Source organism: Chrysemys picta, chromosome 1 (genome assembly GCF_011386835.1).
Source record: "Chrysemys picta bellii isolate R12L10 chromosome 1, ASM1138683v2, whole genome shotgun sequence".
In the NCBI taxonomy this organism is placed as follows: Eukaryota; Metazoa; Chordata; order Testudines; family Emydidae; genus Chrysemys; species Chrysemys picta.
The window spans coordinates 306,023,994-306,038,115 of NC_088791.1; the positions used below are offsets into that span (position 1 = coordinate 306,023,994).

Consider the following 14,122-nt stretch of genomic DNA (forward strand, 5'->3'; position numbering starts at 1 on the left):
TAGCAGGGACACTTGGGCTGGGGGCCGCCCCTTGCGGCACACAGAGCTGCCTGCAGATGCCGCAGGGCGCCCGTTCTCTCCCCCCCCCCCCCGGACCACAGCTGGGGCTGGGCAAAGCGGCCCAAGGACTGCGGCAGGGCGGCCAGAAGCAGCAGCAGGGCCATAGAGGGCGGGGCACTGTCGTACAGGGCCTGTGACCTGCTCTCCGGGGCTCCGCTGCCTCTGGGGCTACCCTGCCCCGGCTCCTCATCCCCCTGCCAGGGTGGTCACCTGGCTCTGCCCTCTTGGGTCCCGGCCAGTCCTGGAGGCGGAAGCCCTGGATGGAGGGACCCTGGGCTGAGGCGTGGTCTGGGAGCCCCGACCCTGCCAGCGCCGGACCAGCTGGAGGTGAGGGGGGAAGTGGGTGGAGTCAGCACTGGTGGGGGAGAGCCCAGGGCTGGGGCGGCACAGAGTATGGGTGGAGTGGGGGAGAGAGCCCAGCGCTGGGGCGGCAGGGGGTGCAGGTGGGGTGGGGGTGAGAGCCCAGGGGTGGGCAGGGGGGCAGCCAAAATTTTTTTTGCTTGGGGCAGCAAAAAACCTAGAGCCGGCCCTGTTAGGAAGGCAGAAAGTAATTACCCCCTTTGGAATTTGGCAAGGCCATCAAGGCAATGCCCCTTGTGGTTGGTTTGTTCTGATTACTGCAAGTGACCAGGGCCTTGGTTTTGAATGCAGATAGCATCTCTGGCAGCAGTGGTTTCTAGCACCAAGTTGGGGTGCTGATTCTGTACCAACTCAAAGGATAGAATGCCTCTAAATTCAGGAAGTTATGTTGGCAGTTTATCTGGAAGTCTCATCCATCTATGGAGCAGGCCCAGCCACACTGAGGTATTAAGGATGCCTTATAACTGTTACTTATCAATTAAAATTAAGCAGTTATGAACTTTGAAGGAATTGACTTATAGGTCATGTGTCTCCTTGAAATACAGCTCTCCTACAATGTGAGTGCAGCATACCTGCAATGTAGGAATGTTATGGCAGCCCAAAAGAAGTTGCTGCTGATCTGGCACCACATGAGCAAGTGTAAATTGCTATAGTAAATCCATTGACTTCAATAGAGTTACATGGGTTTACGCTAGCTGAGGACATGATTCATGGTCAATGTTTATATTTAACATCTGTTAAAGAATATAGTGGTGCATAACACAGTGTTTTCCTTTAAAGACTTGTTTTAACAACAAGAGAATGAACCTTCTAATTTCTTTGTAGAAAATTGTTTTCGAATTCATTTTGACTTACTGATTAATACCATGATACATTGAACATTCTTTCTGGCATTTTTCCGTAGGTGTTTCCAATATAGCAAACAAAATTTGTGATTTTTTTTTATATATATATATAAAAAAATAATAATGATATACATGTTAATATATGTTTTGCTTTTAGAATTCTGAACATAAATACATATATATATATATATATATAAAAATCACATCCAAGTCTCACAAATTAAAATCTGGGCACTCTCCTGTGTAAAATTAGTGAGATTTGGCCCTTGTGCCTATAGACAGACCATGCAAAGATAGATTTTCCAGTATGCCATTGCAGTTTGTTACAGTAAGCACATATGGTCTGACTTTTTTTCCAAGAACCTACATTGACTTCAGAGTTTAGTTGTACATGGCCTGACTTTCAAAGGCACTGAACAACAGTGGTTAGGTTAAGATTGCCTAGGGATTCTAAGTTGGGACGTGATACAATGTCTTTGGACATATCTTGTGCAAACTAATTGTCATTGTAACATGAATCATAACTTCCATTGCCAATGTACCATGAAAAATACGACTGAATGTCTCCTAATCAAGGTAGAAATGTATAAATATCTCATTTCATTGATGGTGATTTGGTGAAGCTGCAAGTACCATGCAATGGGAATGTCTGAGCATTGTTTTTCCCTGCAAGCTCTTTTTAAAGAACATTATCTTTCCAGAAGTGTTGTTATGAAGTCAGTACTTCCATATTTGCATTATTTCTGGCTAATGATTCATTCACACTGATGTATTTATGTTCAGAATTCTAAAAGCAAAACATATATTAACATGTATATCATTATTATACAAAGGAAATAGATATATCAAAAACCTGTAACCTAAGTGGAAAGGGAGCATTCATAGCAGAATGATGACCTTAAATGAATTTGCATTGGTTTCCATCTGAGCTAGTCTTTATATTCTAATAATTAAGAAGAAAAAACTTAAAATTAAGACCTTTGTGTGCAGTGCAAATGAAACAGATTAACCTAATTAAAGTAGCTCAATAAAACCACTGAAATTATTTTGAAAGACTATTTCATTGCAGGGTCAGTTTTCAAAAGGAGCCTTGGAGATGTGTACACAAAACCTGCTATTTATCACCAGGAGCTCCACCAGCTTTTCTGCCGCACTAGGCGGCAGAAGGTCCCGCCCCAAAATACCGCCCCCCACAGAGGCAGCGGAAGGTCCCGCTGCCGAAATACCGCTGCGGTCACCGCCCCCCAAATTGTAGCGCCCTAGGTGACAGCCTAGGTCGCCTAATGGGTTGCGCCGGCCCTGTTTATCACGATGGATTTTGTGTATGTACCCTCCTATGTCCAATGTTGAAATGATACCCACATGCTAAGAAAACAAGCTAAAGTCACTGTATCTCCACTGAGAGAGAGTACAAACTCCCATTAATGTTAATGGGATTTACATGTTTAAATCCCCCAGATAGCAGTGGGAAAAGATTCCATTGTTAAAGACGAAAGCTCTGAAAGATGCTTATTATTCAGTCTGAGGTGTTTCTGGGAAGAAAATAAATTACATTTATGATTAATCCTTTGAGGCCTGCCAGAGAATTTCTGTGGGAGTCTCAATCATGTCAAAATTGAATTGTATGTTAATGCTAGGAGTTTGTTTAGGTGGTGAAAAATAATTTTAAAAGTATAGATATCCTTTATATCATGTATGTAATGCCAATACTGTATTAAGTAGTGATGGGCAAACTGCCCAAAGATAGAATGGCTGTCCCTTCCAGTACCCCACAACAATTCACTTTCCCCAAACTACCATCATCTCCCCCTTTTCAGACTCAGGCTGCTACCCATTGGTGCTAACTCACTGTGACGAGAGTGTGTGTGTGTGTGTGTGTGTGTGTGTGAAGGTAAAGTATCATTGCATCAGCCATTCTAAGGATACCTCTGCCTTCCCACTCCTGATGCTACTGTCTTCTCATGACCCTAGTGGGTCTGATTCTGTCAGATTTTCTGCACTCTGACTTCTGCTTCCTTTCCCAGGTTCTCACTTGCTCCTGTCCCCTCTTATCCTTCCCACTCCACTGCTAAATTTGCTAGCATCACTTAAAGACACAGGAAAACAAATATTTAATTACAGAAATAAAATGACATAGAAGCCAATCTGCTTGAGTATTTCTGTGCCAGCATGGGATTTTACAGACGACATGATTCCTAACCATCCCAAAATTCACAGTACCATTCTAACTTCTACATACCTACCCCTGCCCTGTGGGCTCCCTTGTTGCTCCCACTTGTGGGGTTTGGACTGGCTCTGGAGAGTCAGCAGGAGCTCTGAAGTTGACAGAGAAGGTCATTTTATTTTCATATCTTCATGAGCCTACTTCCCCAGCAAAACTTGAACATTTATTACCTAAACAAATTGCACATATTGAGACACAAACATCACAAGAAGCTATAAGATGGCAAGTTGGCCAGGATTGTAAGACTGGGATATTTTAAATCACAATCAAATTCTACCCAATCGTTATTTATAGAACTTCTTTGATAAATGTCAGTTAATTCCAGAGGTTGATAGTTAACTTGCTAAGCTGTAGCATTTACCCATAAGCATTTCTGGCAGATAGTATGAATAGCCATTTATAACTGGTTCTCTCAAGGGTGAAACCTATTTTGGTATTTTTGCCACTGACTTCCTGTAGTTCTCCCAAAATCCACTGGGTTCTGGGATGGAACCACATCTCATTTCCCAGTAAATAAATCTCCCTCTTCCCCCCCACCCCCCCACTCTCCCAGCCCTCCTAGTGAGGGGACATTCTGGGCCAATGTGTAAAAGTTGATACTTAGTCAATATGCTAAGGTAAGAGGTATATTGATGGAGGCTGTATGGAAGGCACACTGTAAAAAAAAACAAAAACTTAAATTAGCTCCAGTGTATCTGAACACTAAAGTTTATACTATATTTTTCCAGAAAAAAAACTAAGCGCACATATTGATTTCTACACTGTCACTCAAATATTTTTCCATGATATATATAGGCGCTAAAAATAGATTGGTGGGAATGTACATCTTTGAGTATTGTGGTTGTCTGGTATTAAACAATGACAATCTTTTTAATTCAGACTCCTTCCTAATATTGGCCCTGGCAGTCAAAATCTACAGCTTTCTCACCTGAGTGAGATTGCTAGATGTTACTGCTTCACAGACAGGGGAAATAGAGACAGAGGTCTTGTCTAATCAGGGATTTTTTTGAACTGACAATTCACATTCTGTGCAGCTCCACCAGTTGTAGCACCAGTGGAAGACAAGGCTCAGGCATTAGATGACAAAGTGGAAACTACACTTTTGGAGAATTCTAGGTCTACAAGTGTAGACCTAGTGTAGCTACAGCAATAGACAGTCCATGCTAACTGCCTGTAGCAAACCAGCCTTCTCTACGTTGGAAATTTTCAGTCATGTGTGACTAGTTACCAGTATAATCTGCACCACTGAAAGCCCCTAGAGTACACAGTAACCCACAACTTACCCTGGTATAATTGACCTCTTCTGCAAGTCAGTGCAAATCTTGTTTTATAGCAGCTACATTGAGGGTTTGCACCAATGGAGCTCCACCAGTGGCTGAAATTGAGGCAAATACCCAATATAAATAAATAGGTGACGTGGGAGGGTCACGAAGGGTCAAGTGCCCGCCCCCCCCCGACCCCCAGCAGCCAGCCTGTACAGGAAGAGGAAGGGACAGGGGCCAGAGCCACAAATGAAGGGCTGGGGCCAGAACCTCTTCCAGCCAAGCTTCCTGGGACGCTGCCCGGTGCAGTGCAGCGGCTGACCGGGAGAGTGCCTGGCTGCGGTAGCAGCAGGGTGCGCCCCTGCCCAAGCTCAGCTTCTGGGGCCAGCAGCCAGTGAGTCGGAACTCCCAAGAAGGCCAAATTAACTCTCCTGTGGGCCCGGGGGTATTAGATTTTGTGGGGTCCCTGTATACAAGTTGTGATGTTTCACTCCATATGATTTTATGAAAATATGCTAATGAATGTGAATATAATGTAACTGGAATATGCTTCATGCAAAAGGTCTCTTGTAAGGTATCATTACAAAACTTATACTCTACCGAGTGTGGTCATCCTATTTGTATAAATGTATCATTCTTGAATCTGAAACTGGAAATATGAAATATAACTCTGATGATTACATCTATTGTAATTATGCAAAGTGTGGGCCATTAATGGTGGTTTGGAATCTTGATGGCTCCCATCAACCAGGACAATTGGTTGTAAATGGCTCTGTTTACTTGCAAGCCTTCCTGTGAGTCAGGCCGGGAAGAATGAAGGCTTGGGGTCTCACAGGACATGTGACCATGTCATTTGGTACTGGAATCCATCTTGAACCTGGTGTTTTTTCCATTTAGAAGCAGGGGTGGGGACCCAGAGAGACAAAAGATTCCTGCCTTGTTCCAAAGCTATATAAGGGGGTGGAACAGCACAAGGGAGGTTCCAGTTATGAGAAATCCCCTAGTTCCCACCTGAGCTGGAGCTAACAAGAACTGTACCAGGGGAAAGGATTGGGCCCAGACTAGGAAGCAGTCCAGACTGTGAAATAAGTTTATTAGAACATCTCTGAGGGTGAGATTACCTGTAATCAGTTTTTTAATGTAGTAGGCTTAGGGTACGTTTTCACTACCCGCCGTATCGGCGGGTAGCAATCGATTTATCTGGGATTGATATATCGCGTCTCGTTAAGACGTGATATATCGATCCCCGAATGCACTCACCGTCGACTCCGGAACGCCACCAGAACAAGCGGTGGTAGCGCAGTTGACGGGGGAGCCGCGGCCGTCGATCCTGCGCCGTGTGGACCCCAGGTAATTCGGTCTTAGATACTTCGACTTCAGCTACGCTATTCGCTACCCTATTGTAGACCAGCCCTTAGACTTGCATGTTTTGTTTTATTTTGCTTGTAACTTACTTTGTTCTGTCTGTTATGTACAGTTGAATTTTGTGTGTTTTTGAGAATGTGGTTGGACTGGATTATGTGCAGGGAGGTGAGTTGGAGAGGGGATGGATTGGTAAAAGGAGGATGAAAATCTAAGATTTTAAGAGCACTTAAATCCCGCTTTTTATACTTAATAAAATGACTTTTGCTTATTAATTAACCCAGAGTAAGTAATTAATGACTTAAATGACTGCTTCTTGGAGCAGCTAGTCCTGGAACCCACAAGAGGAGATGCAATTTTTGATTTAGTCCTAAGTGGAGCACAGAATCGGGTCCAAGAGGTGACTATAGCTGGACCGCTTGGTAATAGTGACCACAATATAATTAAATTTAACAACCCTGTGGCGGGGAAAACTCCACAGTGGCCTAACACTGTAGAATTTAATTTCAGAAAGGGGAACTACACAAAAATGAGGAGGTTAGTGAAACAGAAATTAAAAAGTACAGTACCAAAAGTAAAATCCCTGCAAGCTGCGTGAAACTTTTTAAAGACACCATAATAGAGGCTCAACTTAAATATATACCCCAGTTTAAAAAACATAGTAAGAGAACCAAAAAAGAGCCACCATGGTTAAACAACAAAGTAAAAGAAGCGTGAGAGGCAAAAAGGCATCCTTTAAAAAGTGGAAATTAAATCCCAATGAGGAAAATAGAAAAGAGCATAAACTCTGGCAAATGAAGTGTAAAAATCTAATTAGAAAGACCAAAAAAGAATTTGAACAGCTAGCCAAAGACTCCAAAAGTAATAATTTTTTTTTAAATACATCAGAAGTAGAAAGCCTGCTAAACAACCAGTGGGGCCACTGGACGATTGAGATGCTAAGGGAGCACTCAAAGACGATAAGGCTATTGCGGAGAAACTAAATGAATGCTTTGCATTAGTCTTCACTGTTGAGGATGTGAGGGAGATTCCCAAACCTAAGCCATTCTTTTTGGGTGACAGATCTGTCCCAAATTGAGGTGTCATTAGAGGAGGTTTTGGAACAAATTGATAAACTAAACAGTAATAAGTCTCCTGGACCTGATGGTTTTCACCCAAGAGTTCTGAAGGAACTCAGATGTGAAATTGCAGGACTACTAACTGTCATCTGTAACCTATCATTTAAATCGGCTTCTGTACCAAATGACTGGAGGATAATTAATGTGATGCCAATTTTAAAAAAGGGCTCCAGAGGTGACCCTGGCAACTACAGGCCAGTAAGCCTCACTTCAGTACCAGGCAAATTGGCTGAAACTATCGTAAAGAACAAAATTGTCAGACACCTAGATGCACATAATTTGTTGGAAAATAGTCAACATGGTTTTTGTAAAAGGAAGTCATGCCTCACCAATCTACTAGAATTCTTTGAGGGGGTCAAAAAGCATGCGGACAACAGCGATCCAGTCAATATAGTGTATTTAGATTTTCAGAAAGCCTTTGACAAGGTCCTTCACCAAAGGCTCTTAAGCAAAATAAGCAGTCATGGGATAAGAGGGAAGGTTCTCTCATGGATTGGTAACTGGTTAAAAGATAGGAAACAAAGGGTAAGAATAAATGGTCAGTTTTCAGAATGGAGAGAGGTAAATAGTGGTGTCCCCCAGGGATCTGTATGGGGTGCAGTCCTATTTAACATATTCATAAACAATCTGGAAAAGGGGTAAACAGTGAGGTGGCAAAATTTGCGGATTATACAAAACTCCTCAAGATAGTTAAATCCCAGGCAGACTACGAAGAGTTATAAAAGGATCTTACAAGACTGGGTGACTGGGCAACAAAATGGCAGATGAAATTTAATGTTGATAAATGCAAAGTAATGCACATTGAAAAACATAATCCTAACTATACATATACAATGATGGGGTCTAAATTAGCTGTTACCACTCAAGAAAGAGATCTTGGAGTCATTGTGGATAGTTCTCTGAAAACATTCACTCAATGTGCAACGGCAGTCAAAAAAACCTAACCAAATGTTGGGAATCCTCAAGAAAGGGATGGATAATAAGACAGAAATATCATATTGCCTTTATATAATCCATGGTACGCCCATACCTTGAATACTGCATGCAGATGTGGTCGCCCCATCTCAAAAAAGATGTATTGGAATTGGAAAAAATTCAGAAAGGCAACAGAAATGATTAGGGGTATAGAAAGGCTTCCGTATGAGGAGAGATTAGTAAAACTGGGACTTTTTAGCTTGGAAAAGAGGCGACTAAGAGGGGATGTGATCGAGGTCTATAAAATCATGAGTCGTATAGACAAAGTAAATAAGGAAGTGTTATTTACTCTTTCTCATAATACAAGAACAAGGGGCCACCAAATGAAATTAATAGGTAGCAGGTTTAAAACAAACACAAGAAAGTATTTTTTCACTCAACGCACTGTCAACCTCTGGAACCCCTTGCCAGAGGGTGTTGTGAAGGCCAATACTATAATGGGGTTCAAAAGGGAGCTAGATAGCCATTGATGGGCCTATCTTTCATGAATCTATTAGCCAGGATGGGCAGGAATGGTGTTCCTAGCCTCTGTTTGCCAGAAGCTGGGATTGGGTGACAGGGCATGGATCACTTGATGATAACCTGTCTGTTCATTCCCTTTGGGGCACCTGTCATTGGCCACTGTCAGAGGACAGGATACTGGGCTTGGTGGACCTTTGGTTTGACCCAGTATGGGCATTCTTATGTTCTCTACCTGGGGGAGCAAAGAGCTGTGCATCTCTCTATCAGTGTTATAGAGGGTGGACAATTTATGCGTTTATCCTGTATAAATTTTACATAGAGTAAAACGGATTTATTTGGGGTTTGGATCCCATTGGGAACTGGGTATCTGGGTGCTGGAGACAGGAGCATTTCTTAAGCTGTTTTTAGTTAAGTCTGCAGGTTTTGGGATGTGGTTCAGACCTGGGTCTATGTTTGCAGCAGGCATGTCTGGTTCAACAAGGCAGGCTTCTGAAGTCCCAAGCTGGCAGGTAAAACGGGCTCAGAAATAGTCTCAGCACATCAGGTGGCAGTCCCAAGGGGGTCTCTGTGACCGAACTAGTCACACAAGTCTTTTCCTAATTTAAAACAAAATGATCACAATTATGGCATCAAAGCTATTAACGCTATACTAAACTTGCCTTTTAATTAACATAAACCTGTTCTGTGGCTACATTTCAGTCTTAAAACATGTAGAATATAGTTAAGTTAATTCAAAATAGCCGACTTCTTACCTTAGAACAGCTGTTATATTAGTTTCTTTCTGGGAGGGAATTTGGTGCAGGAGGGGGTTCTGACCTGGGGGAGGAAGTTGGGGTGCCGGAGGGGGTGCGAGATGGAGGCTCTGGCTGGGAGGTGCTTACTACAGGTGGCTTCTGGCTGGTGGAGCAGCAGGTCTCAGCAGGCTGTCTGCCTTCCATAGCCCTATGCTGCTCCCAGAAGCAGCCGGCTGCTGGCACATCTCTGCACGCCCCTGAGGGGAGGGGGACAGCATGTTTCCATGCGCTGCCTGCAAGCGCTGCCTCTGCAGCTCCCATTGGCTGGTTCCTGGCCAATGGGAACTGCAGGAATGGTGCTGGGGGTGGGGGCAGCGCACTGAGCCACCTCTTTTTCTCCCACCCCCCCAGGAGCTGCAGAGACGTGCTAGTAGCTGGCCGCTTCCGGGAGCAACGTGTGGGGCCACGCAAGCAGCCTGCCTGAGACCTGCTGCAGCCCCTAACCCCCCTGCATTAATCCGGCCCTGCTCCCCACCCCCTCTGGCATGCTCAGATTTGGCTCCTCTTCCCCAGAAGCTGAGCCTGGGCAGGGAGCGGACTGCCGTTGCTGCCTCTCCCAGCCAGGCCACAGGCTCTCTCGCAGCTAGCTATCCTGGAAACCAAGCCCGGTAGGGGAGGCAGCCTGCTGCTGCCGCAGTCAGGCACTCTCTCAGGCAGCTGCTGCGCTGCACCAGGCAGCGTCCAGGAGTGCTCTGTCCTGCTCCCTGCCCAGCTCTGGCCACCAGGAAGAGCAGCTGACTGTGCCCGGGGGGGGGCTAGGGCTAGTAGCTAGGGCTACTATATGTTCGGATTTCCCCGGACATGTCCGGCTTTTCGGTCTATAAATAGCCGTCCGGGGGGGGGGGGGGGGGGGATTTTTAAAAATCTAAAAATGTCTGGGATTTCCCCCCGGTCGGCTATTTATAGACAGAAAAGCTCCCCCCCATCCCCTGCAGCCTTACCACGCTGTCCGGCCCTGCAGCTGTCTTCCCCCTCCTCCCCTCCCCTGAATGCTCCGCCCACCTGCTCCTCCCCCCCCCCCTGCTTCCCGCGAATCAGATCTTCGCAGGAAGTCTGCCCCTGCTTCTTTTCAGGTGGGAGGCAGCAGCAAGTAAGCTGGGGCGGGGGGGGGGGGGCGTGAGGAGGAGAGCTCCAGGGAGGCGCGGCCCTGGCCGAGCGGCTCCCTCCGGCCCGGGCCGAGTGGCGCCCAGCGGCCCCAGCGTCTCTGGCCCGGCTCGGGCCCCAGGGCAGTGGCCCCGGCTCCGGCCGAGTGCGCCAGCCTGGCGCCGGCCGAGCACCCCCGGCCTGGCCCGGCCCGGGCCCCAGCGGCGCCGGCCTGGGCCCCAGCGGTGCCAGCCCCGGTTCTGGCCAAGCATCTCCGGCTCGGCCCCAAGCCCTGCAGCCCCGGCCGGAGCACAGCACAATTCCTGGGCTCTTTAAAGCCGGCCCTCGTCAGGGGACAGGGAGGGGGGGTTGGATGGGTCTGGGGTTCTCGGGGGGGCTGTCAGGGGGGCAGGGGTGTGGAGAGGGATCAAGGCAGGCAGGGAGCAGAGGGAGTTGGATGGATTGGGAGTTCTGGGGGTCCTGCCAGGGGGCGGGAAGCAGTTGGATAGGGCACGGGAGTGCCGGGGGTCTGTCTGGGGGTGGGGGTGTGAATATGGGGTGGGGGTGTGGATAAGGGTCGGGGCAGTCAGGGGACAGGTAGGGTCGTAGGGGGGCAGTGAGGGTGGGGGGTTCTCAGGAGGGGGCAGTCAGGGGACAAGGAGCGGGGGGGGGTTGGGGGTTCTGAGGGAGGCAATCAGAGGGTGGGAAGTGGGAGGGAGTGGATGGGGCAGGGGCGGGGCTAGAGCAGGGCTCCTCCCCCCCGTGTCCTCTTTTGCTTGTGGAAATACGGTAACCCTAGGCAGTGCAGTGGGAGAACAGGGCCCCAAGTAACATGGGGCAGGGAGAGCAAGGGGGCCACAGGCTGGGGGCAGGGCAGGGAGGAGACAGGTGGGGAGGTTATGTGTCCTCCGTTGTCTTCCCACTCCCTTGTTTTCCACAGTACAGTAGAATCTGATCTCAAATTGAAAGACTGAGTGAATCTTAGTTTTGAAGTGAATTCTGTCTCTTGTCACTTTGGCTTAAAAGGTAAATGAACTCTTTACAGTGCTTACTGTATTTCTCATTTTAAAAAAGAAGCCATTGATAAAGTTTCTGAATACTTATATTATGTGTTATTTGCCAGAGAGACCAGAATGGTTTTACTGAAGAGGTGAATGTTTGAGATACACATGTCTTCCTAAGCCCTCTATGTATTTTGTATCACCTATGCGTTTCTTGCTATTTATCTTACTTTTCTTATTTTTCTACCTATTGTTGCCAATTTTTGTGATATGTGTTTCCCTTAAAGCCTCAGCTATTGGAGTCATGTGATTATGTGAGTCTCAGATTTCATCTAAAAAAAAGTTTCTAGCCATCGTGGCTGCCAAGAAAAAACGGAAAATGTGTTTAAAAAAAACACACAAGGCAAATAAAAATAACCCAACATTTATTTTATAATATCTCATGATTTTTAAGCCCATCTCATGAGTTTTGGAGTTCCAGTCATGTTTTTGGGATGCTTGGGTTTGGCAATATTGCCCTCCTAAAACTAATATAGCACTAGTAGTGGTCTCTCTCCCGCAATAGTTACAGGCTTGAAAAAGATGATGTTCGTATTAGAGGCTCTTCAGCTGGGCTCAGAGCATCAGCAAGAGCACTGCACTTCAGTGGCTCTTTTGCCTGTCCTCCTTACAGCTTAGATTTGAAACTGCCTTCACCTTATCCCATTATGCCTTGGAAGTGCAGCATATATTGTAATAATAAAACCACTATCCTAAGTAACATTATACATGCAGCAATCAGGATCATGTAAAACTCATGATTGTTGGCTCCAAGAGACCTTCACTAGGTCAGCTGAAAGAGCAATTCAGCTAATTTAAGCAGTAATCACTTTTACATGAGTTACTCTGACATGCCTTCCAGCAGAGGGCAATAATACACATGAATATCCATAACACAATATGCATCACAATACAGTGTTCTGGATTGCCCATTGCACTGAGGTTTTGCAGTACAAGAGGCATAGCTGATGGAGTCAGGTACAGAGTGACATCCATAACTCTGAACTTCTCTGATTCTGTAAGTACAAGTTAGAACATTTCATTGCACTGAGATTTATGCATGTAATTCCCAGTGCACTAAGCTAAAAATCTATGTTTTAGTGTAGCTTTGATTGTCATGGGACCAACATTTCAGAGGTGCTGATATCTCCTGATTTTTTTTTCTCCAGAGGTTATATACGCACTTAGCTATATTTCTGCATAGGGAATTACAAAAACGATGTTAGAAGGCCCCAAAAAAAAAAGTCACAGCAAGAATGTAATTGTTTGATTGAAAGTTGGTAATTGCCATTGAGCTTCTTAATCCATTTGTTAGCACACAGCAGTAGGGTTTGGAATTTGTCATATTCCTGCACATATCTGTCACTGGCCTGTGCCACTCTAATCATCACAAGGTAAAAACAAACAGGTTGCATGTAGGCGCGCGCACACACACACACACACACACACACACACACACACACACACACACACACACACACACACACACACACACACACACTGTGCCCTCTTTCCCCTCTGTTATAAACTAGTCAAGAGGCCTGTATTTTCCTGCAAACCGTTTATATCACTCAAGAAAGAACATTTTTCTTTCAGATGGCTGGTCTAGGATTAGTACTTAGAAAAGTTCCCAGATTCTAAAAACATTTCTGTTGATCCAACAAAGTGTCCCTAACGTGGCAGAATTTGAGACATTGGACCTTAAAGTCACATCATTCTCTCAGTCAGATGTTTTTATTCTTTCAAGTCTGAGATTATTTTGACAGCTAATCTCTCTCCAGCTTCTAGCATTGGAGATTAATGCTTCCATTTAAAAAAAAAATCTTTACACCAGAGGCACTTCTGTAGCATACCTTATAGCCACATTTGAAGGATGGAAATGGAACTCTTCCTTCAAATGGTCTAAATACCTGAAGGGGGATTCCAAAGAGGATGGAGCTAGGCTGTTCTCAGTGGTGGCAGATGACAGAACAAGAAGCAATGGTTTCAAGTTACAGTGGGGAAGGTCTAGGTTGGATATTAGGAAACACTATTTCACTAGGAGAGCGGTGAAGCACTGGAATGGGTTACCTTGGGAGGTAGTGGAATCTCCATCCTTAGAGGTTTTTAAGGCCCGGCTTGACAAAGCCCTGGCTGGGATGATTTAATTGGTGTTGGTCCTGCTTTGAGCAGGGGATTGGGCTACATGACCTACTGAGGTCTCTTCCAACCCTAATAGTCTATGATTCTAAATATGGTATTTTCAAGCAGTTTTTAAGACAGTAACTGCTAAACTCTTGTCTGAAGATGCCGGGTAAAATTTTCAAAAGTGCCACAGGGCCAGATTTGTAAAGTGATTTAAATCAGTACAATTAGATAGTTAAGTGATTTTGAAAATCCCACTAGGTGCCTCTTTTCATCCTTTGGCATCTAAATACATTTAAAAATCTGGACCTGAGTGACTTAGGAATCTAAGTTCCCCTTTCAAAAGTTACTTAGGCACTATTGACTTTCAATGAGACTTAGCCCTGGTCTACACTACGAGTTTAGGTCAAATT

General features: G+C 45.4%; 1 protein-coding gene and 1 long non-coding RNA gene across 11 annotated transcripts in view; one reads left to right on the plus strand and one right to left on the minus strand.

Moving 5' to 3' along the window:
- STARD13 (StAR related lipid transfer domain containing 13) overlaps positions 1-14,122 on the plus strand; it is a 445,413-nt gene that overhangs the window by 254,832 nt on the left and 176,459 nt on the right. The window lies entirely within an intron of this gene.
- LOC135983321 (uncharacterized) overlaps positions 4,031-14,122 on the minus strand; it is a 39,584-nt gene continuing 29,492 nt past the window's right edge. The window contains exons 3-5 of the long non-coding RNA XR_010600893.1: positions 9,110-9,264; positions 4,773-4,864; positions 4,031-4,144 (exon numbers count right to left, since the gene is read on the minus strand). This is a non-coding gene — a long non-coding RNA (uncharacterized LOC135983321). The remainder of the gene's footprint in view (positions 4,145-4,772; positions 4,865-9,109; positions 9,265-14,122) is intronic.